Raw genomic sequence first — 22,469 nt, 5'->3', positions numbered from 1 at the left:
GGGGCTTGAACTCACGGACCGCGAGATCGTGACCTGGCTGAAGTCGGGCGCTTAACCGACTGCGCCACCCAGGCGCCCCTCCCCTTTCATATTCTTTTTTTTTTTTTTTAATTTTTTTTCAACGTTTATTTATTTTCGGGACAGAGAGAGACAGAGCATGAATGGGGGAGGGGCAGAGAGAGAGGGAGACATAGAATCGGAAACAGGCTCCAGGCTCTGAGCCATCAGCCCAGAGCCCGGCGCGGGGCTCGAACTCCCGGACCGCGAGATCGTGACCTGGCTGAAGTCGGACGCTTAACCGACTGCGCCACCCAGGCGCCCCTCCCCTTTCATATTCTTTTTTTTTTTTTTTAATTTTTTTTTTCAACGTTTATTTACTTTTGGGACAGAGAGAGACAGAGCACGAACGGGGGAGGGGCAGAGAGAGAGGGAGACACAGAATCAGAAACAGGCTCCAGGCTCTGAGCCATCAGCCCAGAGCCTGACGCGGGGCTCGAACTCCCGGACCGCGAGATCGTGACCTGGCTGAAGTTGGACGCTCAACCGACTGCGCCACCCAGGCGCCCCCCCTTTCATATTCTTAAAGAAACTTTATTTTGAAATAATTATAGACTCACAGGAAGTTGCAAAATTAGTACAGAGTCCTGTATATCCTTTGCCCAGCTTTTCCCAGTGGTGACAAATCTTATAAAGCTCTAGTAACATCAAAACCAGGAAATTGACATTGGTTCATTATTCTTAACTGCCGGAAATACTTACTTTGCACCATTAAAAAAAAATTTAATGTTTATTTATTTTTGACAGAGCATGAGTCGGGGAGGGGCAGAGAGAGAGGGAGACATAGCATCTGAAGCAGGCTCCAGGCTCTGAGCCGTCAGCACAGAGCCCGACTTGGGGCTCGGACTCACGAACAGTGAGATCATGACGTGAGCCGAAGTCGGACGCTCAACCGACTGAGCCACTCATGCTGCGCCCCTGCACCATTTTTTTTTAAATCTGAATTCATTTGTGTGTGTGTGTGTGTGTGTGGTTCTTTGCAATTTTCTCCCATACATAGTAAGTTCGTATAACTACTACCACAGTGAAGATACAGAGCTGTTCCATCATCACAAAGAAAACCCCTCTTGCTAGGCCTTTGTATTTGCATTCCACCTCAAAACCCCTCCCTGTCTCTTGGCAATCTTATTTTCCATCCCTGTAGTTTTGTCATTTTAAGAATAATGTATTAATAACATACTTTTTTGAATCAAAATTCATGTGTTGAACTTTGGGTATATTCAGTATTGTGCTATTGAGAAATAAAGTGGTTATGAGGGGCATCTGGGTGGCTCAGTTGGTTAAATGTCTGAATTCAGCTCAGGTCATGATCTCACAGTCTGTGAGTTTGAGCCCCATGTCGGGCTCTGTGCTGACAGCTCAGAGCCTGGAGCCTTCTTCGGATTCTGCGTCTCCCTCTCTCTCTGCCTCTCCCTTGCTCATGTTCTGTCTCTCTCTCTGTCAAAAATAAGTAAACATTAAAAAAAAAAAGTGGTTATGAAAATTCATGTATAGCAATTTGTGTACAGTTGTCTGAGATAAATGCCCAAGAGTGAGCTTTTTAGGTTGTATGGCAAGGGCAAGTTTAGTTGTTGTTGTTGTTGTTTTTTTTAATGTTTACTTCTGAAAGAGAGAGAGAGAGAGAGAGACAGTGTGTGAGCAGGAGAGAGGAAGACACAGAATCCAGAGCAGGCTCCAGGCTCTGAGCTGTCAGCACAGAGCCCAACGAGGGGCTGGAACTCACGGACTGCCAGATGATGACCTGAGTCCAATTCGGATGCTTAACTGATTGAGCCACCCAGGCGCCCTGGGCAAGTTTAGTTTTATAAGAAAATTCCAAACTGTTTTTCCAGAGTGACTGTACCATTTTATGAGAGATCTACTTGTTCTAAATGCTTGGCAACATTTGTTACTATTTTTTATTTTAGCTGTTGTAATAGGTATATAGTGATATTTTATTGTAGTTTTAATTTGCATTTCCTTATTGACTAATGATATTGAACATCTTTATATGTATTGGCTGTTTATGCCTTTTGCTTATTTTCTAATCTGAATATATGTATATTTTTACTGTTAACTTTTGAGAGTTCTTTATATAGTCCAGATAAGAATTCATCAGAAACATTGTTTGCAAACATTTTCTCACTCCACGGCTTATCTTTTCATTTTCTTCACAAGTTCTTTCACAGGGGAGATGTTTTCAGTTTTAATGAAGTCTATTTCTTTTACGAATCCTGCTTTGGTGCCAAATCCAGGAACCTTTTTCTTTAGTCCTGAAGGATGTCTCTGATAGTTCTGTAGTTTTATGTTTACGTTAAACTCATGATCCATTTAGTTTTTATATAAAGTTGTGAGGTTTAGGTCAACACTTTTTTTTTCTTAATTTTTTTAATGTTTATTTTGGGGAGACAGCACAAGCGGGGGAGGGGCAGAATGAGAGGGAGGCACAGAATCTGAAGCAGGTTGCAGGCTCTGAGCTGTCAGCACAGAGCTGAATGCGGGGCTCGAACCCATGAAGCGCAGGATCATGACCTGGGCTGAAGTCGGATGCTTAACCGGCTGAGCTACCCAGGCACCCCTAGGACAAGACTTTTTTTTTTGCGGATGGATGGATGTCCAGTTGTTCCAGTAATATTTGTTGGAAAGACTATCTTTCCTCCATTGAATTGTATTATCTGTTGGGCATATTTGTGTTAGTCTAGTTAATTTTGGGTTCTTTGTTGCATTGATATAGGTGTCTATCCCTTTTGTCAGTCCACACTGTCTTGATTAATGTAACTGTATAATAGTATTAAGATCAAGTAGATGATTCCTTCCACTTTGTCAAGATTGTTTTAGCTTTTGTAGTCTCTTTGCCTTTTCGTATATGTTTTAGAAGAATCTTGTTGATGTATACCAAAAAGTATTGCTGGGATTTTGATAGGAATTGAATAAATTTGTAATTAAATTTGGGAGAATTCCTTTATTATACAGAGATTTTCAATCCATGACTACAAATGTCTCATCATTAATTTAGATCTTCCATATTTTTTGAAGCAAATTCTAGGCATATAGTTTTCCTTAAACAGCTTTATTGAGATATAACTTTATGTACCATATAATTTATTCATTGAAAGTGTATATAATTCAGTTGTTTTTAGCGTATTCAAACAGTTGTGCAGCCATTACCATAATCAATTTTAGAACATTTCCATCGCCCTAAAAAGAAACTCTGTCCATTAACAAACAGTCGTCTTTCCCCCTTTGTCCTAGCCCCTGGCAACAGCTAATTTATTTTCTGTCTATGGATTTATCTATTCTGAACATTTCAAATTAATGGAATCATACAATAGGTGATCTTTTATGTTTTGCTTGTTTCATGTAGCATAATGTTACACGATGTAGCATGTGTCAGGAGTTCATTCTGTTTATTGCTGAATAGTATTCTGTTGTATAGATATACCACATTTTTTAAATCCATCAGTTGACTGACATTTGGGTTGCTTCTACTTTTTAGCTATTATGAATAATAGCTAATAATTGCTATGAACATTCATGTGCAAGTTTTTATGTGAATATTTGTTTTCACTTCTCTTGGGTATATACCTAGGAGTGGACTTGCTGAGTCATATTCAAGAAATCATTGCCAGGACTAGTGTTATGAACTCTTCCCCCTTGTATTTTCTTTTAGGAGTTTTATAGTTTTAGACCCCATGCTCAAGTCTTTAATCCATTTTGAATTGATTTTTTGTGTGTAGTATAAGGGTCCAATTTCATTCCTTTTGCATGTGGATATCCAGTTTTCCCAAAACCATTTGTTGAACAGGCTATCCTTTCCCCATTGTGTATTCTTGGTACCCTTGTTGAAGATCAGTCATCTGTAAACATGTGGGTTTATTTCAGGGCTCTGTTTTCTTATGTTGGTCTGTATGTCTGTCTTTATGCTAATACTATTACTTTTTAGTTATTGTAGCTTTGTATTACGTTTTGAAATTAGGAAATGTGAGGCCTCCAGCTTTGTTCTTTAAGATGTTTTGTCTATTTGGGGTTCTTTGTGTTTCCATATGAATTTTAGGATTTTTCTCCCCTACTTCTGTAAAATTGCCATTGGGATTTTGGTAGGGATTGCACTGTATCTGTAGATGTAGATCACTTTGGGTAGTATGGACATTTTAATAATCCATGGACATGGGATGTCTTTCTATTTATTTGTGTTTTAATTTTTTTCATCAGTGTTTTGTGTTTTTCAGTTTACAAGTCTTTTGCCTCCTTGGGTTAAGTTTTTCTAAGTACTTTATTCTAAGTAAAGTAAAGTAATGTTACTATTATAAGTGACATTACTTTCTTAATTTCATATTTTGTTCACTGCTAGTATACCATTGAGTTTTGTATATTCTTGTACTGTACAACCTTGCTGAACTTATTTATTCTTGTAGTTTTTTAGTGTATTCTTTATGGTTTTATGTATATCGGATGCCATCTGTAAATAGGGGTACAGTTTACTGCTTCCTTTCCAATGTGAATGCTTTTTAATTTTCTTGCCTAATTTTCCTTGTTAGAACATCCAGTACAGTGTCGAATCAAAGTAGTGAGAGTAGACCTCTTTGTCTTGTTTCCGGTCATAGGGGGAAAGCATTCAGTATTTCATCATTAAGTGTAACATTAGAATTTTTGTAGATGGCCTTTATCAGGTTGAGGAGATTCTCTTCTGTGCCTAATTTCTTGAATGTTTTTGTTATTTAAGGATGTTGGGTTTTGTCACATGCTTTTCTGCGTCTGCTGAGATGATCTACAAAAAATAAAGGTTTTGTCCTCTATTCGGTTGGTAGGGTGTATTTACTTGATTTTCAGATCTTAAACCAATTTTGCATTTCTGAGATAAATCTACTTGGTTATTGTGCATATTCATTTTTCTGTGTTAGTGAATTCGGTCTGCTAGTATTTGTTGGGGATTTTAATGTCTATAATCAGAGATAATGGCTTGTCATTTTCTTTTTTAAAATTTAATGTTTATTTTGAGAGAGAGAGCACACATGTACAAGTTGGGGAGGGGCAGAGAGAGGGAAAAGAGAGGATCCCAAGCTGTCAGTGCAGAGCCCTACATGGGGCTCGATCCCATGAACCGTGAGATAGTGACCTGAGCCAAAATCAAAAGCTGCTCAACTGACTGAGCCACCCAGGCGCCCTGCCATTTTCTTTTCTTGTGACATCTTTATTTTGTTTTGGTATCAGTGATACTGATCTTATAAGATAAATTAAGAAATGTGCCTTCGTCTATTTTTGGGAGGAGTTTGTAAACAACTGGAATTTAATTCTTTATTAAATTTTTTTGGTAGACCTTCCCAGTGAAGCTGAGCTTGGAGTTTTCTTTTTGGGAGCTTTTAAATTAAGAATTCATTTTTCTTAAATGGTTATAGAACTATTTAGATTATTTCACTTTGGTTTAGTTTAGGTAGTGTAATTCTGATAAATTGAGAAATTTCTTCGAAGTGATAAATTTAAGAATGTAAAGTTGTTTTGTAGTATTTTCCTTACTGTATTTTAGTTGGTGCAAGTTCTGTAGTGATATCCACTTTTGAATCATTACATTAGTGATTTGTGTCTTCTCTGTTTTTTATTTGTTAGTCCTATTAAATACTTACAAAATTTTTGCTTCACAGATTTTTTCTATTTTTCAGTTTTCAATTTCATTAATTTCTGTTCTATATTGTTTCCTTCCTACTGCTTGCTTTGGGTTTATATATATTTTGCTTTTTTTTTTTTTAAGTTTCTTTTGGTAGGCAATTAGGTTTTTGATTTGAGATATTCATTTATTTTTATTTATTTTTACTATGTATTTGTTTTTTTTTGAGAGGGAGGGACAGAGGGAGAGGGACAAAGATAACCTCAAGCAAGCTCCACAAGGGTCGTGAGATCATGACCTGAGCTAAAATCGAGTCAGACACTCAACCAACTGAGCCACCCAGGGACCCCTGAGATCTTTCTTCATTTCTATTGTAAGCATTTAGTGCTATAGATTTCCTTTTAATTACTGCTTTAGCTGCATCTCACAAATTTTGGCATGCTGTGTTTTTATTTTCATTCATTTTTATGTGTCTGTATTTTAAAGTTTTCTTTGAAATTTCCACCTTGACCCATGCACTTTTTAGAATTGTGTTGTTTTTTCCTGATGTTTCTAGGTTTTGTTTTTTCTTTTTTTTAAATTTTTAATTTTTGAGAGAGAGACCGTGTGAGTGGGGGAGGAGCAGAGAGAGAGGGAGACACAGAATCCAAAGCAGGCTGCAGGCTCTGAACTGTTGGCACAGAGCCCAACGCAGGGCTCGAACCCACTAACCGTGAGATCATGACCCGAGCCAAAGTCAGACGCTCAACCTACTGAGCCCTCAGGCGACCCTGTTGTCTTTCTGTTACTGATTTCTAGTTTAGGTCCATTATGGTCAGAGAATGCACTCTATTATTATTATTTTTTTTTAATTATTTTTTTTTTCAACGTTTATTTATTTTTGGGACAGAGAGAGACAGAGCATGAACAGGGAAGGGGCAGAGAGAGAGGGAGACACAGAATCGGAAACAGGCTCCAGGCTCTGAGCCATCAGCCCAGAGCCCGACACGGGGCTCGAACTCATGGACCGCGAGATCGTGACCTGGCTGAAGTCGGACGCTTAACCGACTGCGCCACCCAGGTGCCCCTGCACTCTATTATTTTAATTCTTATAAATTTGTGGAGGTTTGTTTTGTGGCTCTGGATATGATCTGCCTTGGTGAATGTTCCATGGGTGCTTGAAAAGAAATGTGTGTTCTGCTGTCATTGGGTGGAGTATTTCATATACAGTTGACCTTCGAACCACATGGGTTTGAATTGTGCTGGTCTACTTATATTTGGATTTTTTACAGTACAGGACTGTAAATGTGTTTTCCTTATTTTCTCAGTAACATTTTCTTTTATCTAACTTTAAGAATACAGTATATAATGTAATACACAAAATGTATGTTAATGGATTGTTTTTTATCTGTAAAGTTTCTGGTCAGTAGTAGGCTATTAGGAATTAAGTTTTTGGGGAGTCAGAAGTCATACATGGATTTTGTGTGAGGGAGTTGTTCAGGTTTCATCTGTATATCAATTCAATTCTGTTGGTTAAATGTGTTATTAATATAACCACTCTGCTTTTCTAAAAAAAAAAAAGTATTGCTATAGCTTTAGCATTCTTTTCAACGTATGGTACCACATTTCTTGTTAGCAACATATGGGGCCATTTAAAAAAATTTGCTCTGCCAGTCTGTCTTTGATTGGTTTATTTAGACTATCTGCATTTGAGGTAATTAATGATCTGTCAGTCCTTATAGCTGCTATTTTATTATTTTTTGCTTATTTTCTCTGGCTTTTGGTTTTTGCTTCTCTTTTCTTGCCCTCCTGCAGATTATTGGAACATTTTTTAGGATTCCATCTTTTATAATTTGTAGAAGGTCTATTTATAATGTTTTGGAGTCTGTCTTGCTGTAGTTTTTGCGGTGGTTGTAGTTATTACAGTATGCATATGTGATTTATAACAGTCTACTAGTATCCACATTTTATAGTTTCAACTGAAGTGTGTAAATTTCACTTCTGTTCTACCCTTTACCTTTCCAACTTTTATTTATTATTATTATTTTTTAATGTTTGTTTTTGAGAGAGAGAGAGAAGTGGGTGCTCAAGTCGGGGAGAAGCAGAGAGAGGGAGACAGATTCTGAAGCAGGCTCCAGGCTCTGAGTTGTCAGCACAGAGCCTGACACTGGGCTCCAGCCCACAAACCATGAGATCATGACCTGAGCCCAAGTTGGGTGCTTAACCGAGTGAGCCACCCAGGTGCCCCCTACCTTCTCAACTTTTAAACATAATTAATTGTCTTGGGTATGAAATAGTGTCGTAATTTTTGCTTTCAGTCATCAAGTATGATTTGTAAAGCTAATGATGGAAAAGATAATCTGTTGTGTATACCCATATTTCTTTTCTTCCTGTTGTTTGAAACATTTTCTTCAGCCAGTCTTTATGACACATTCTTTTAGTTTTTCTTCTTTTGGGAATGCTTTTTAAAAATGGCCCCTTTGTTCCTTGCTGTGGTCTGAATGTATTTCCCTAAAATTCATATGTTGAAATCCTATTAGGAGTTGGGGCCTTTGGAAGGTGATTAGGTATGAGGGAGGAGCCCTCATGAATGGGATCGGTACTGTTGTAAAAGAAGCCAGAAGAGCTCCCTTGGCCATTTCTGTCTTGTGAGGATACAGAAAGGAGTCTTTTACCTGGAAGTGAGCCCTCACCAAACCATATTGACATCCTGATCTTGGACTTCTAGCCTCCAGAACTGTGAGAAATAAATTTCTGGTTTTAGATGAGAAATCTGGGGTCATTTAAAGTTTCCATTATAAGTAATACGGTTGTTTCTGGTGCCTTCAAAGTTTCTTCTTTGGTTTTAATTTTGAACATTTAATTACTATGTGTCTTGGTGTAAATTTGTGTTTATTCTGTCTTGGGTTTGCCCAGTTTTTTGGATCTGTAAGTTTGTATTTGCTGCATTTGAATTCAGCCATTGTTTCTTCAAATACTGTTTCAGCCCCTCTCCTTTCTGGGACTCCAGTGATAAGAATGTTGGATCTTATGTTATTGGCCTGTAGTTCTCCAAGACTGTTAATTTTTTTTTCCTGTTTTCTCTCTTGTTCAGATTGGGTGAGTTCTGTTTTTCTGTATTGACCTTCAGTGATTCTCTTCCCTATCATCTCTGTGTTTGTATTGAGTTTATGCAGTGAGTTCAAAATTTTTCTGTTATTTTTTAGTTCTATAATTTTCTTTTGCTTTTATTTTTTAATAAATTCTGTGTCTTTGCTGAGATTTTACATTTTCTCACTTGTTTTGGGAAAATTCTTAATTGCTGAAACATTTTTATTATTGTGTTTTAAATAAAAGATAAGTTGTCAAATAATTCCAGTGTCTGATGCATCTCTGCATTGGCCTTAGTTGATTATCTTTTCTTAATCATGACTTCTTGAGTCCTTTCTATTTTATCTTTTAGTTAGGAAGTTCTGAGCCCTATTTATATTTTTCATTTTAGTGGACAGTCCGCCTATTTAGGTTTAGAATACAGATCTTGGCCCCCTTTTGTAGGCTGTGTTTCCAGTGGCAGTTTTAATTTTCAGAGCCTTTGTGGTCACCTTAATTGATCCGATGCTGCTGGGTTGCCACTAGTCCTTGCTGGTGGTGACTGACGGAGCAAAAGGGTTTTCCCTATGCGGGGCTTCTTGTTATATCTAGATGAGAGATGATTTTGGTAGATCCTCCTATTATTCCTCCCATGTCATTCTTCCCTGTCCCCCGTCCCTGGGTGAGAGAGGAGAGTCTTAGCCCAAACTAGCTAGCGGCTTGTTGTGGTTGGGTCCCTCAGTTTGCCTACTTGTCTCTGTACCTCTAGGTGGAAAACAGGAGTCTCATGCCAAATGGGTAAGGAAGAATTTTTTACCTCGGTTTTGTTGTTGGTTGGGCTTCCAGTTAATCTTCCTTTTATGTTGCAGAGGGACTCCAGTGTAATTTGGGGGGAGGAATGTGACTGCCTGGTCTGCCTTCTGTTGCTAAGTTGGTGGTCAGGAAATGGCAGTCTGGGTTGCCTTTTTCTGTTGGGTGTGGGGACTAAAAACACCCTGCTGTTCTTTTGTTTCTCCATACTTGTAGTCCCAAACTGGTTCATTGCCTTACTATTTGCAGAGTTTACCTCTGGTTGTCTCTTGTGTTATTTCCATGGTTTATAATTGTGCTTAATGAGGAGGGGCAGGGGAACACAGCTCTGTGCCATCTTACCTAGACTGGAAATTCAAGTTCCTTAATTTTTGTCAACCATCATGATCTCCAGACAGTAGGTTATATCAGCTTTGAAAATAATAGCATACGGATATGTGCTTTGTGAGGTTTTAAGCACTATATAAATGTTTGCTTCAGTTACAAATCAGAATATCAGACACCTAAGTTTTGGGGAAGTCAGTCATAACCAGTTCAAGAGGGTGTCAGGACTAGGCATCTGTCACATGAACAGAATCTTGTTATGTAGTTAATTAAAAATGAGGTTATAAATTCTGAGTGCTTTCTTCAAGGATGTGTTTAATTATTTACACTTAAGATGTTTAGTAATTCCAGTGATACATTATAGTATTTTAATATTAACAAATATTTTTCAAAACAATACTGAAAATCTTGTGTTATGCAGCCAATGTAATCTGTTTCTAACTTATAGATTGAAATGGGCAGATAAAATGTCCTGCTTTTACATTTCCTGGTTTTCTAATTGAGGATAAATTGACCCAAATAAGAAAATGTCCATTCTATGTTGGTAGAAGCTTGTGTTTCTAAATGACGAGTTAACTTGCTACATCAACTTCTCCTATTTAGAAAAACAGTCTCACAGACATATTTCATGAATTGTTCAAACTTAATATATTTACTGCATTTATCGGGAGAAATCACTGGAGTTCTTTGCAGCCTCTTTTTGAGGTATTCTCTTGAGCGACTCTGATGGCAAATCTCAATTTCCTAATCAGATTAAAAACCATTTGTTTTATTTGTGGGCACACCTCTACGTTGTGTCTAGTGCTTAGTGTAATTCCACGCATGCATTCTAGACAGAGGAGAGAAGAATGATTGACTCTGGTATTGAATAAGATGAAAATTGTCAAAAGATGAACTGACTTTAGTGGACCATTTATAAGTTATTAAGTGAGCGTTTTAAGTTATATTTCATATGAGAAGTAATAATTCCAGTTTTGTCTATGATTTGTAATAATATTTTAATAAGATGTTTTTGTTCACTTTGACACTTTAAAAAAATCAAATGTAGGGGCGCCTGGGTGGCCCAGTTGGTTGGGCAACCGACTTCAGCTCAGGTCATGATCTCACGGTTCTTGGGTTTGAGCCCCGCGTCGGGCTCTGTGCTGACAGCTCAGAGCCTGGAGCCTGTTTCAGATTCTGTGTCTCACCCTGTCTCTGCCCCTCCCCTGCTCATGCTCTGTGTCTCTCTGTCTCTCAGTAATAAATAAACATTAAAAAAAAAATCAAATGTAAATAAATGTTAAATTTTTTTTAATGTTTACTTTTGAGAGAGAGTGCAAACGGGGGGAGGGGTAGAGAGAAGGGTGACAGAGGATCCAAAGTGGGCTCTGCCTGACAGCAGTGAGCCTGATGTGGAGCTCGAACCCACCAACCACGTGATCATGACCTGAGCTGAAGTCGGATGCTCAATCAACTGAGCCACCCAGTGTCCCTAAACTTTAATTTTTAATTGGGTATTAAAAATTTTTAGGGTTTCTTTAGTTATTAGAGTGGGATAATTTTTATGTTACAAAAAGCAGATGAATTTAATTTTCTGTTTACTTACATGGTAACTATTGTAGATAGCATTTTATTTATTTTTATTTTTTTAAATGTTTATTCACTTTTGAAAGAGACAGAGGGCAAGCGGGGGAGGGGCAGAGACAGAGGGAGACACCATCTGAAGCAGGTTCCAGGCTCTGAGCTGTCAGCACCCTTAACGGACTGAGCCACCCAGGTGCCCCGTAGATAGCATTTTAATTTAAAATTCTATGTTCATTGATAATATACTTCAAAAATTTTTTTGATTGCCAGGACATTAAGGTAACATTAAGTATAGTTTAATTTTGGGAAGACCTTTCCTGTGGTGGTGCTATGTTAGAGTAGACATTTATTAGGAGGCAGAGGATCTGGTTGAAGTCTTTGACACTTATGTGTTGTGTAAACTTGGGTACTTAACCTGATGAATTTCAGAGATATTAATACCTGCTTAAGTAATTGTAGGAGGTCAGGTGAAATGGGACAAGTGAAAGCACTTTGTATACCGTGCCATACTTTATTAGAGTATGCTTATAGTGCCTGAGTCATCTTGATCATGAGAGTATAAAATATTTACAAATTAATGTGTATTCAGTAAAAATTTATGTACAAGTAAAAGTAAAGCAGCTTTTCCTTGAGTTTAGTGGCTTACTAATTTTTTTTTTTTTTTTTTTTTTACTTTTTAAAAATTTACATTCAAGTTATACGGTGCAACAGTGATTTCAGAACGGCTTATTAATCTTAATAGTGAATTTCTGTTAGTAAAATTGGGGGAAGATTACATAGTTGCTTGATAGTTTGCCACAGTTTTGGGACGGTGTCTCCCCTCAACATGTAATTTAGATTTAAAAGTTAGTTTAGTCTAAGGAGTTTATAAAAATGCTTGTGGTGGACAAGTTTCTTGTTTGACAAATGTTTACTGGCTAGGTGATTTGAAAAGGTCCAGGACAGGTGAAAGTTTTCAGTTCATGGGCTTATTTTACTCACTTTGGGCTGTTTTCTTTTAAGAATTTGATTACCACTTTGTAGGATTTTCATTCTCAACTAAGTGGATTAACTACATTAACTGCAAATTTATAAGATTTTGGCCTGACTTTTGTTGAGAGTGGAAATGGAAAATGGTTGTAGAAAGACCTGGGCAGGAGACCCCTGGGTGGCTCAGTCAGTTAAAGCGTTTGTAAAGCGTCTGACTTTGGCTCAGCTCATGATCTCAAGGTTCCTGAGTTCGAGCCCCATGTCGTGCTCTGTGCTGACAGTTCAGAGTCTGGAGCCTGCTTTGGATTCTGTGTCTCTCTTTTACCCTGTCTCTCTGTCTCTCTCAAAAATAAATAAACATTAAAAAAATTTAAAAAGAAAAAGAAGAGAGACCTGGTCAGGGTAATTTCTGGGTGGTTGGTTTGAATTTGTTGGGCTGTCTGTCATTCCTGCTTGCGATAGATCAGGTCATGAAAAATATACTGTTGGATGACCATCATTCAGATAGAGTTTTAATACCTTTTAATTTTCAAAGCAGCTGGTGTAAATTAAAGAACACGTATGTCTATGCATGTCTATGTATGTCTATTCATATAAATCACAAAAGTTAGAACTAATGTAAAACCAGAACTTGACTAATTAACCTTAAAGTGTGCTGTAGTTAAAATATGCTAAAGGACTTTAAAAGATGCTAAAGCATTTTTTGTTTCAGATTCTTATACCATATGTGCTATTATTCTTTTCATTGCTTTGTGCTTTTCTTGATTACATTTAAAGGGCAAGAGGTAGCCTTTTTATTTGGCAGTGCATAGAAGCATCAATAGTTAAAATTTTGTAAGCATACACATTTCAGTGAAACTAAAAATGACTTTGTTTTATATTTTATTTATTTTTTTATTTAAAAAAAATTTTTTTTTCAACGTTTATTTATTTTTGGGACAGAGAGAGACAGAGCATGAACGGGCGAGGGGCAGAGAGAGAGGGAGACACAGAATCGGAAACAGGCTCCAGGCTCTGAGCCATCAGCCCAGAGCCTGACGCGGGGCTCGAACTCACGGACCGCGAGATCGTGACCTGGCTGAAGTCGGACGTTTAACCGACTGCGCCACCCAGGCGCCCCTTTGTTTTATATTTTAAATTTAAATCCAAGTTAACATATAGTGTAATAATGATTTCAGGAGTAGAAAGAATTTAGTGATCTTTCACTTACCTACAACACCAAGTGCTCATCCCAAGTCCCAAGCAAGTGCCCTCCCTAATGCCCATCATCCATTTAGCCCATTCCCCCACCCAGAATCCCTCTAGCAACCCTGTTTGTTCTCTGTATTCAAGTGTCTTTATGGTTTGCTTCCCTCTCTGTTTAAAATGACACTTTAAAAGAGATAATCTTAATTAACCAAGAACTATGGATTTTTATCAATGAATGGCTTTTCTACAGTGGTTATATTTGGAAGTAACATTAAGGTACATGATATAATGAAATACTTGTAAAACAGCTAAGTTTTGGTTATATTCTTTTTTAATTTTTTTAAGAGTTTATTTTGAGAGAGCGAGACTATGTTCATGTGCCTGTACATGCACACATGTGCATGCGCGCGCGCACACACACACACACACACGCGCAGGAGGGGCTGAGAGAGGGGAGAGAATCCCAAGCATCCTCAACCAGTGCTCAGCGTGGAGCCCCGTCTTGGGGCTAGATTCCACTAACCATGAGATCACAACCTGAGCCGAAATCAAGAGTTGGACACTTACCTAACTGAATCACCCAGGTACCCACCCCTCTTTCATTTATTTATTTATTTATTTTTATTAAAAAAATTTTTTTTTAAATTTATTTTTTATTTTTGAGAGAGACAGACAGACAGACACAGGGTGCAAGCAGGAAAGGGGCAGAGAGAGAGGGAGATACAGAATCCGAAGCAGGTTCCAGGCTCTCAGCTGTCAGCACAGAGCCTGACATAGGGGCTTGAGCTCACAACCATGAGATCATGACCTGAGCCAAAGTTGGAGGCATAACCGACTGAGCCACCCAGGCGCCCCACTTTAAAAAAATTTTTTTTATTGTCTTAGAACTCTATATTCTTGACAGTTTTTGTGGGAGTTTCTTATCTGAATTTCGATCATTAATTCATAAAACCTCATCTTTTGCAATCTTACTTTTCTAGACAAAGATGACAGCTGAAACATAATTTGGTAGACTGAATGTACTCTGGGCCAACAACATAAAGATACTTTGAAAATACTTAATGAAGTTGCTTAGGTTTCTCTAGGAGGGTGTGAAAAATTTGAAGGAACTGAAGAAGTTTCTTCCTGTCTGTTTTTTTTTTTTTTTTTTTTAAATTTTTTTTCAATGTTTGTTTATTTTTGGGACAGAGAGAGACAGAGCATGAACGGGGGAGGGGCAGAGAGAGAGGGAGACACAGAATCGGAAACAGGCTCCAGGCTCTGAGCCATCAGCCCAGAGCCTGACGCGGGGCTCGAACTCCCGGACCGCGAGATCGTGACCTGGCTGAAGTTGGACGCTTAACCGACTGCGCCACCCAGGCGCCCCTCTTCCTGTCTGTTTTAATGTGCATGCCGTTTTGTAGCTTTTCTAAGAGAGTACTTCTGAAATTCATTATTAACAGTCTTTTAAAACAAAGACTGGAAATTAGCTGGGATTAAACTATTCTTTACATTGCTCAGAATTATTTTCTATTTGATACAATGTCTATATACATTGTATATATACTATATACAATGTATATAGTAGACTCCTCAGTATGCTAATTTATTGTTAAAACCAACAAAGCTTTTTAGGGAAATTCCCAAGCTGAAGGGTAATGTTGCCAAATCCCCACTAGGCTGGTTTTGATACGAGGTTCTCTGCTGCATTAGGTTAATGTGACTTTTCTAGATGCTTCAATTTTGTTATCTGTGATTCCGTAATTGAGAGATAGTGTCGTGTGTGTGGTTAAGCTTCTGGAGCTTGATTTCTGTATTGGAGTTCAACTTTATTTATAATCATTTAAAAAATACCAAGTATCTACTAGGTGCAATACATTGTTTTAGGGTCTTAAGATCAGTGAACAAAACGAAATTCCTGCCCTTGTGGAGCTTATGTTATATAGTTAGGGGCAGAAAACGGTAAACATCATAAGCAAGTAGATTACCTAGCATGTTAAGAGGTGGTAACTATTATGGAAAATGTATAACAGATAAAAGGGGGATTGGGTGTGAGTGCATGTGGGGACAGTTTTAAATCGCATAGCAGGAAAAAGCCTCATTAACAAGATGATGATTGAGCAAAGACTGAAAGTAGGTAAAGGATTTAGTTATAAGTATCTCTGGGAGAAAGTATACCAGGCCTAGAATAGCCAGTACAATAGGCCTAAGGCAATGGCATGCTAGAAGATACAGGGAGATAAGAAAGTCTGGTTACTGGACTCAAGTGGAGCAAGGGGGAAAGTATAGAAGATGAGGTCTGAAAGGTGGTGGTGGTGGATTGTGGAGGGCCTTGTGGTGGATTGTGGAGGGCCTTGCAGACCATTATAAGGACTTTGGTTCCGCCAGTTACTAGTTTTGTAACCTTTGGTAAGTTATTTAACCCTTCAGTTTTTCTCTCTTGTAAAATGTGAGTAGTTAATAGCACCACTCTCATAAGTTTGTTGTTTGGATTATGAGAGTTAATACCTGCAAAGTCCTAGGAACACTGCTAAGCAAAGTCTAAAGTATATATTCATTGCATCTTTAAAGGTAAAGTGAACATTAAAAGGTTAATTCTTTTTCATTTGAAAAGGTAGCAGAGGAAGAAGTGAGTGCTCTCTGCTTTGATTTTTTTCTATAATAAATTGCTTAAACTTTAATTATAGCCCTTACTACATAATGTTACTATTATTAACATTATTTGTTGTATGTGTACTTAGCATCTTTGCTACCTTATGAACTCCGATGGGCAGAGACCGTGGTATTTTATGCATGTCTTAGGAATCTTAGATAGCATGTTGTACATGCATATCAGGTGATCAGAACATTGACTCAAATTAATGACAAAAATGTTGGCTTAATTAATGAATCAGCCCACCTGCTGGTATGTATATTGGAATATTGCCAGTCTTTCAAAACTAAATAATGGGAGGACAGTAGCTAATGGTCCCTGAAAAATACTTCATTTATTTTCTTAATGTGCCATAGTTACTAAAATGGGTATTGGTAGAAAATTGCCTTAATTATTAACTAAGTGTGAGAGTTTATACCATGTGAAATTAAAAGTCCATATTCACAGTATAGTATGGATCTGTTATATTAACATCTATCATTGGTTAAAAATATTTTTATTGACAGCATAAATATACTGCTACCTTAAAACAGTTTTAGTCTTAATTTCACTGTTTATATCTGCACAAGTGATATAATTAGGGAATATTTAGCTAGCAAAATCTTAAATCCTAGGAATTGACAAGAAGGAATATTCACTATAACTCCTGAAGTGAGGGAGTGAAGCATGTTGAAAGAGGAAGATTATAATTGGCCTTTGGGTGGTTCAGGAGCTTTGTACCTCTCTTTTTGTACTTGCAGGGTCTTCAGTTTCCAGCTTGGTAGGTTCTTTCCTTATTGTTGGCAGAGAGGAGTGGGAGATTTAAAGGAAGCATAGAGACTTGGAAGGAGAAGTGAAATTGGTAGATGATGCTAAATGAATTAGAGTTCCAGAGACAGAGACTGTGTGGCAAGTGAGTTAGGGAAAACTGTGTGTTTCCATGGTAGAGGAAACATTGTAATGGGAAATATATTCCAAAATTTCTGTTACAGGTTTAGACCTTGAGGTAATAATATTTTGTGCATGTGGGTGTGTATGTGTGTGTGTGGGGGCATGTTTCTTTTTTCTTTTTGCTTTACTATTTTATTTTTTGTTTCTCTTTTAACATGTCTAGTTATGTTCTTTGATGTATGATAGCCTTAATTTAGGGCTTTGAATCAAAAGTGATGCAAGAAGATGAGTAGACTTCTTGTGAAAATGTTTTCAACAGAATATTAACATTTTGAAAACATTTGTCCAGTCTGTAGATTTTATTTTACCGTATTCCATGATGGCATATGAAATACTGTCTTGATTGCGGGGTAAATATACCCAGTCAACTTTCAAAAAGACTCATGATGTAATACTAAAATATATAATTAGAAGACATTTTTATTTCTTGTATGTAGACTTTGCTCTGCTTTTTCTGTTCAAGTTTACACTGTTCTATAGCTTTAGAAAATCTAAAAGTTGAGGACACCTGGGTGGCTCCATTGGTTAAGTGTCTGACTTCAGCTCAGGTCATGATCTCGCAGTTTGATAGTTCTAGCCCCATGTCAGGCTCTGTGCTGACAGCTCAGAGCCTGGAGCCTGCTTTGGGTTCTGTCTCCCTCTGTCTCTCTCTGTCCCTCCCCTGCTTGCACTCTGTCTCCCTCTCAAAAATAAATAATAAACATTAAATTAAAAAATTCTAAAAGTTGAACACAGTGAAGACCATAGATAGCAGTGTAGTGCAAATACAGTTTTGCTTTACTTTACCTGTTTTTAATAATGTCCACCACAATAGTACAGTTTTATGGCAAGTATGTATTCAAAAATTGTTTTACATAATTGAGAATGATGGCATATATGCTCTTCTGAGTGCTTGGAAACAAAGCTTTGAGGCAGGCAATTAAGAGCTTAGTAGAAAAAAAATTTTAAATAGATTTCTTGATTGGTAATTATTTTAGCAACAAAGCTACTGACTGGCTGAGGAATAGAAAATGCTGCATTATCAGAAAGGCTGTAGTGTTTGTGATCCCTCGATAAAATTATATAAACATAATTTTGGATTAATATATTGGTTATTTCCTCAAGATTTAAAGTTTAATTGTTTTGCTTTTACGTTTATAGCTTTTATTGATTTGCAAGATATTTATTGAGCCCTGAAAATGTGTGTTAGGGCTGTTATATAAATGCTTTGTTATTTCTGAATAAAAAATTAAATTTGGCCTATTCTTTGTTTCTAATAAAGTTTCAGCTTTCAGTCTTCATTGTCTTTATTACCTCCCTTTCATATGCCAGCAAAAAATACCCCAGTTGCATAAAGGAAATTATATGTGTCCAGTATTAATGCAGTACCAACATAGGATATTAACTTTCTGTGTTAGTCTCTGTTAAAAGGCTGATTATAGCATAACACTTAAAAAATATGTATGGACCATATTGGTATTATTAAATACCTTTGCCTTGAAAAAAAAATTAAAAAAATTTTTTTAACGTTTATTTTTATTTTTTTATTTTTATTAAAAAAAATTTTTTTTTTAACGTTTATTTATTTTTGAGACAGAGAGAGACAGAGCATGAACGGGGAGGAGCAGAGAGAGAGGGAGACACAGAATCTGAAACAGGCTCCAGGCTCTGAGCTGTCAGCACAGAGCCCGATGTGGGGCTCGAACTCATGGACCGTGAGATCATGACCTGAGCTGAAGTCGGACGCTTAACCGGCCAAGCCACCCAGGCGCCCCTTAATGTTTATTTTTGACAGAGAGAGAGAGAGTGAGAGAGAGGGAGAAGGGAGCATGAGTGGGGGAGGGGCAGAGAGAGAGGGCGACACAGAATGTAAAGCAGGCTCTGAACTGTCAGCACAGAGTCTGACATGGGGCTTGAACTCACTAAACATGAGATTGTGACCTGAGCTGAAGTTGGATGCTCAGCCAACTGAGTCACCCAGGCGCCCCTGAAAAAAATTTTTAAATGGTTGAGAGAGACGGCATGTGCACGAGTGGGGGAGGGGCAGAGAAAGATGGGGGTGTGGTGAGGGAGAGAGAGAATCCCAAGCAGGTTCCTCAGTCAGTGCAGAGCCAGATGCAGGCTTAACTCATGAACTGTGAGATCATGACCTGAGCAGAAATCAAGAGTCAGATGCTTACCTGACTGAGCCGCCCAGGTGCCCCACCTTGAAAATTTTAAATACTTAATGTTTTTGTATTTTTAAAAGCTGTATTAATGTAGCTAGACTTTTGAGCTGAGGGAAATGTTATTTTGGGGTTTCATCAGGAAGTAGTACTCTTTGAATAATGGAGAGTATCAACATAAGATTTTAATGAAGCACATTTTGTGTTTACTTTTTTTATTTCAAAGTTGTTTAAGATAATTTTGGGTTATTGCTCTGATTTTAAAGAGATCTTAATCCTCAACTAGAAATTAAGCTTGAAAAAGTCCAGTTAGGTTCTGGTCATTTCCTTGGAATATCATTTATCACTGATGGGTCATTAAGTATTAGTTGCTACTAATTCTATTTAATCCAACCATATCTATTAATCCAGTATCTGGCTTGGAAAGAATGTTGTTAGATTTAGCATATCTAGGTATAATTATTTTATCTGACTTTTAAGAATATGTCTAATTCTGATTCTTTTGGGAGATAACCTGTATTTTTGTACTTTTATAGGATAGAGGGGAGGAATCAGGAGCTTGGAAATTCAGCCAAGTGATCTGGTGGGATGGGCATTTGCCTGACATACTATATAGAGGTAATCTAACACTGTTTTACTCAGTCTTTATTTTTACCTGTGATAGATGCCCATGTGCTTGTATTATGAACAGCACTAATCACAACTATTGGATAGCACTCTGTATTTACTGGATGATCGTTTTTCTTTTTATACCCACTTACGTATAAGCATGACATATATATATATATATATATATATATATATATATATATATATATATATAAAATATACACACACACACACATATATGGCATGGTATTGCTATATATAAATAACGAACGTCTATACATTGAAAAGAGTTAATGGTATTAGTTTTATAGGATGTAGATCATTATCTTTTCTCACTTAACTAGATTACTTGCATGTTTCTTTTTTAGGCCCAGTTCCCTTATTTTAGGAAGACAGATGATCCTCTCCTTTCTTGTTGGCTTATGTTGGTACATATGTTAGGCCTGTGCTTTATCCTTCAAACAAGTGAAAGAAAATTAAATATTTAACAGTTTTCAGGGTATTTACATATCTGTCAGTGGCACATATTCGCATGTCAGTTGTTAATGATTATAAAAATTCTGAAGATTTTCGTAAATTTAGTTTTGAGAATTCTTTAAAAATGAGTATGTGACAATATTAGTGGCTGTATTTTAAGATTTCCTTCTTTTTCCAAGTTTTCTGGTAATTGTCAAGTTCAACATTTCTCACTCCTTCAACATTTCCTTACCCAGGTTTGTTATAAGATGAGACACACTTAGGCATTAGAGAATGTTATAAGGTTAAAAAAAAAAGGTTTTCCTTGTTCCTTTTCACAGTTAATGTGTGTATTATATAAGTCTGTAGTATGTGTGTATATGTATGTGTGTATTCTTTCAGACATTTTCTATATATATGCAGATATTTATATGTATACCTGTATTTACATATTCTTTACACAATTGAGATCACACCATACATATTGTTTAGCAATATATCTTTTTTGTTAATTTCTGCATTTTTGCATATCTTTTCTTCTCTTTTCATTATGTGTAGTATTCCAGTATTTGAGTATACCATAATTTTATTAACTGCTTACTTATTAATGGCTGTTTAGGTTTTCAGGTGCTTTTGCTATAATAAATGGTAATATGGTAGATATTCTTGGACATGTCTTTGCATATATTTTATTTTATTTTTTTTTAATTTTTTTTTTCAATGTTTATTTATTTTTGGGACAGAGAGAGACAGAGCATGAACGGGGGAGGGGCAGAGAGAGAGAGGGAGACACAGAATCGGAAACAGGCTCCAGGCTCTGAGCCATCAGCCCAGAACCCGACGCGGGGCTTGAACTCACGGACCATGAGATCATGACCTGGCTGAAGTCGGACGCTTAACTGACTGCGCCACCCAGGTGCCCCTGCATATATTTTAAAAAGTACATGCAGTATAAATCCCTAAGGGAAAAATTGTTGGGCCAGAGAGCATGTACATTTAATAATTAGGTGGATGAATTGCCTAAAAGGATTATTCCAATATCAGTAAGTCTAGGAAAATGGGAATCTCTAGCTCAATGACCACGCTAGCTAGTGTCAAACTTTTTAATAATTTGTTAGTATTTTGTTGTTTAGTATTGCTTTCCAAAATTTCATTATGAGTGAGCTTCAGCATTTTTCCATTATTGGCTGTATGTATATTTTCAGTGATCTCTTTGGTCCTGTGCTGAGTCCCTAGTCATTCATTAGGCAAATTATTTTCACTGAATTTTTCTTCTTCTGATCTTATGATTTTGATTTTACCTTATGGAAGTTTTCATTTTTTATGATTGAATTTAGTCTTTTCCTTTATGGCTGGGCATGGGGGGTTTCTGTATAAAGTTTAAAAGGTCTCCGTTGTTGATTGTAGGGCTCACTTTTTCCTCTGTGTTGTCACATCTCCGAAATGACATGAATTGCTGGTTTGTCATAATTTGACATTATTATTATTTTCTTTCTTAGTTAACACATAAAATAGTCATGTAGCTTAAGATTGGTAGTTTTAGATTCAGTGAATTATGGTACTTGAAAAAGTTATATGGGTTTTCTGTTATTTTTTTTTTATGGTTTACTTCGCTTAAAATCTTCATTTAATGTTGAATATATTTGGCTTATAAACAGTAGATGTAGAGATTTAGCTTTCCTTTTTTTCCGGCAGGCTAACTAGTTGTCCTCATTCCAATTATTGAATGATGCATTTCTTTTTTACATTTTGAAATGTCACATTTCTCATATACTGAATTTCCATGTTTTTGGAGAACATGTTTCTGAAATCATTTCTGTTCAGTTCATCTGCTTGTCTGTGTATTGATAGTATTAAGAGAATTCAGTAAAGGAACTGCTTATAAAAGTAATATACACAAATAATTTTTTATACAAATATAATAGGCATTAGGACTAATCGTGTAAGAAAAGGTATACATTCATAATAACTAAAAAGATAAAATGTCTGGGAGCAGTCTGAAGAAAATTTTGAAATTCTGAGGGATAAGAAAGAAAATTTGAACCAATTCAAATTAAAAAATATTTTTAATGTTTATATTTGAAGGAGAAAGAGACAGAGCGTGAGTGGGCGAGGAGGAGGAGGAGGAGGAGGAGGAGGAGAGAGAGAGAGAGAGAGA

The 22,469-nt window shown here is 36.9% G+C and overlaps 1 protein-coding gene across 6 annotated transcripts in view; it reads left to right on the top strand.

Moving 5' to 3' along the window:
* The window catches only part of ZNF148 (zinc finger protein 148), a 125,920-nt gene that overhangs the window by 19,058 nt on the left and 84,393 nt on the right, over positions 1-22,469 (top strand). For 3 of the 6 annotated variants that reach the window (XM_040484779.1, XM_040484781.1, XM_040484780.1), the window contains exon 2: positions 19,783-19,864. The exons of the other annotated variants lie outside the window; for them this stretch is intronic. The gene's annotated coding sequence lies outside the window, so the exon portion shown is untranslated. The remainder of the gene's footprint in view (positions 1-19,782; positions 19,865-22,469) is intronic. 6 annotated transcript variants of the gene reach the window in all.

The sequence above is a fragment of the Herpailurus yagouaroundi genome, unplaced genomic scaffold, assembly GCF_014898765.1.
Source record: "Herpailurus yagouaroundi ecotype Mexico unplaced genomic scaffold, PumYag 162, whole genome shotgun sequence".
Classification (NCBI taxonomy): domain Eukaryota; kingdom Metazoa; phylum Chordata; class Mammalia; order Carnivora; family Felidae; genus Herpailurus; species Herpailurus yagouaroundi.
This window is presented reverse-complemented; position numbering and strand designations above follow the sequence as displayed.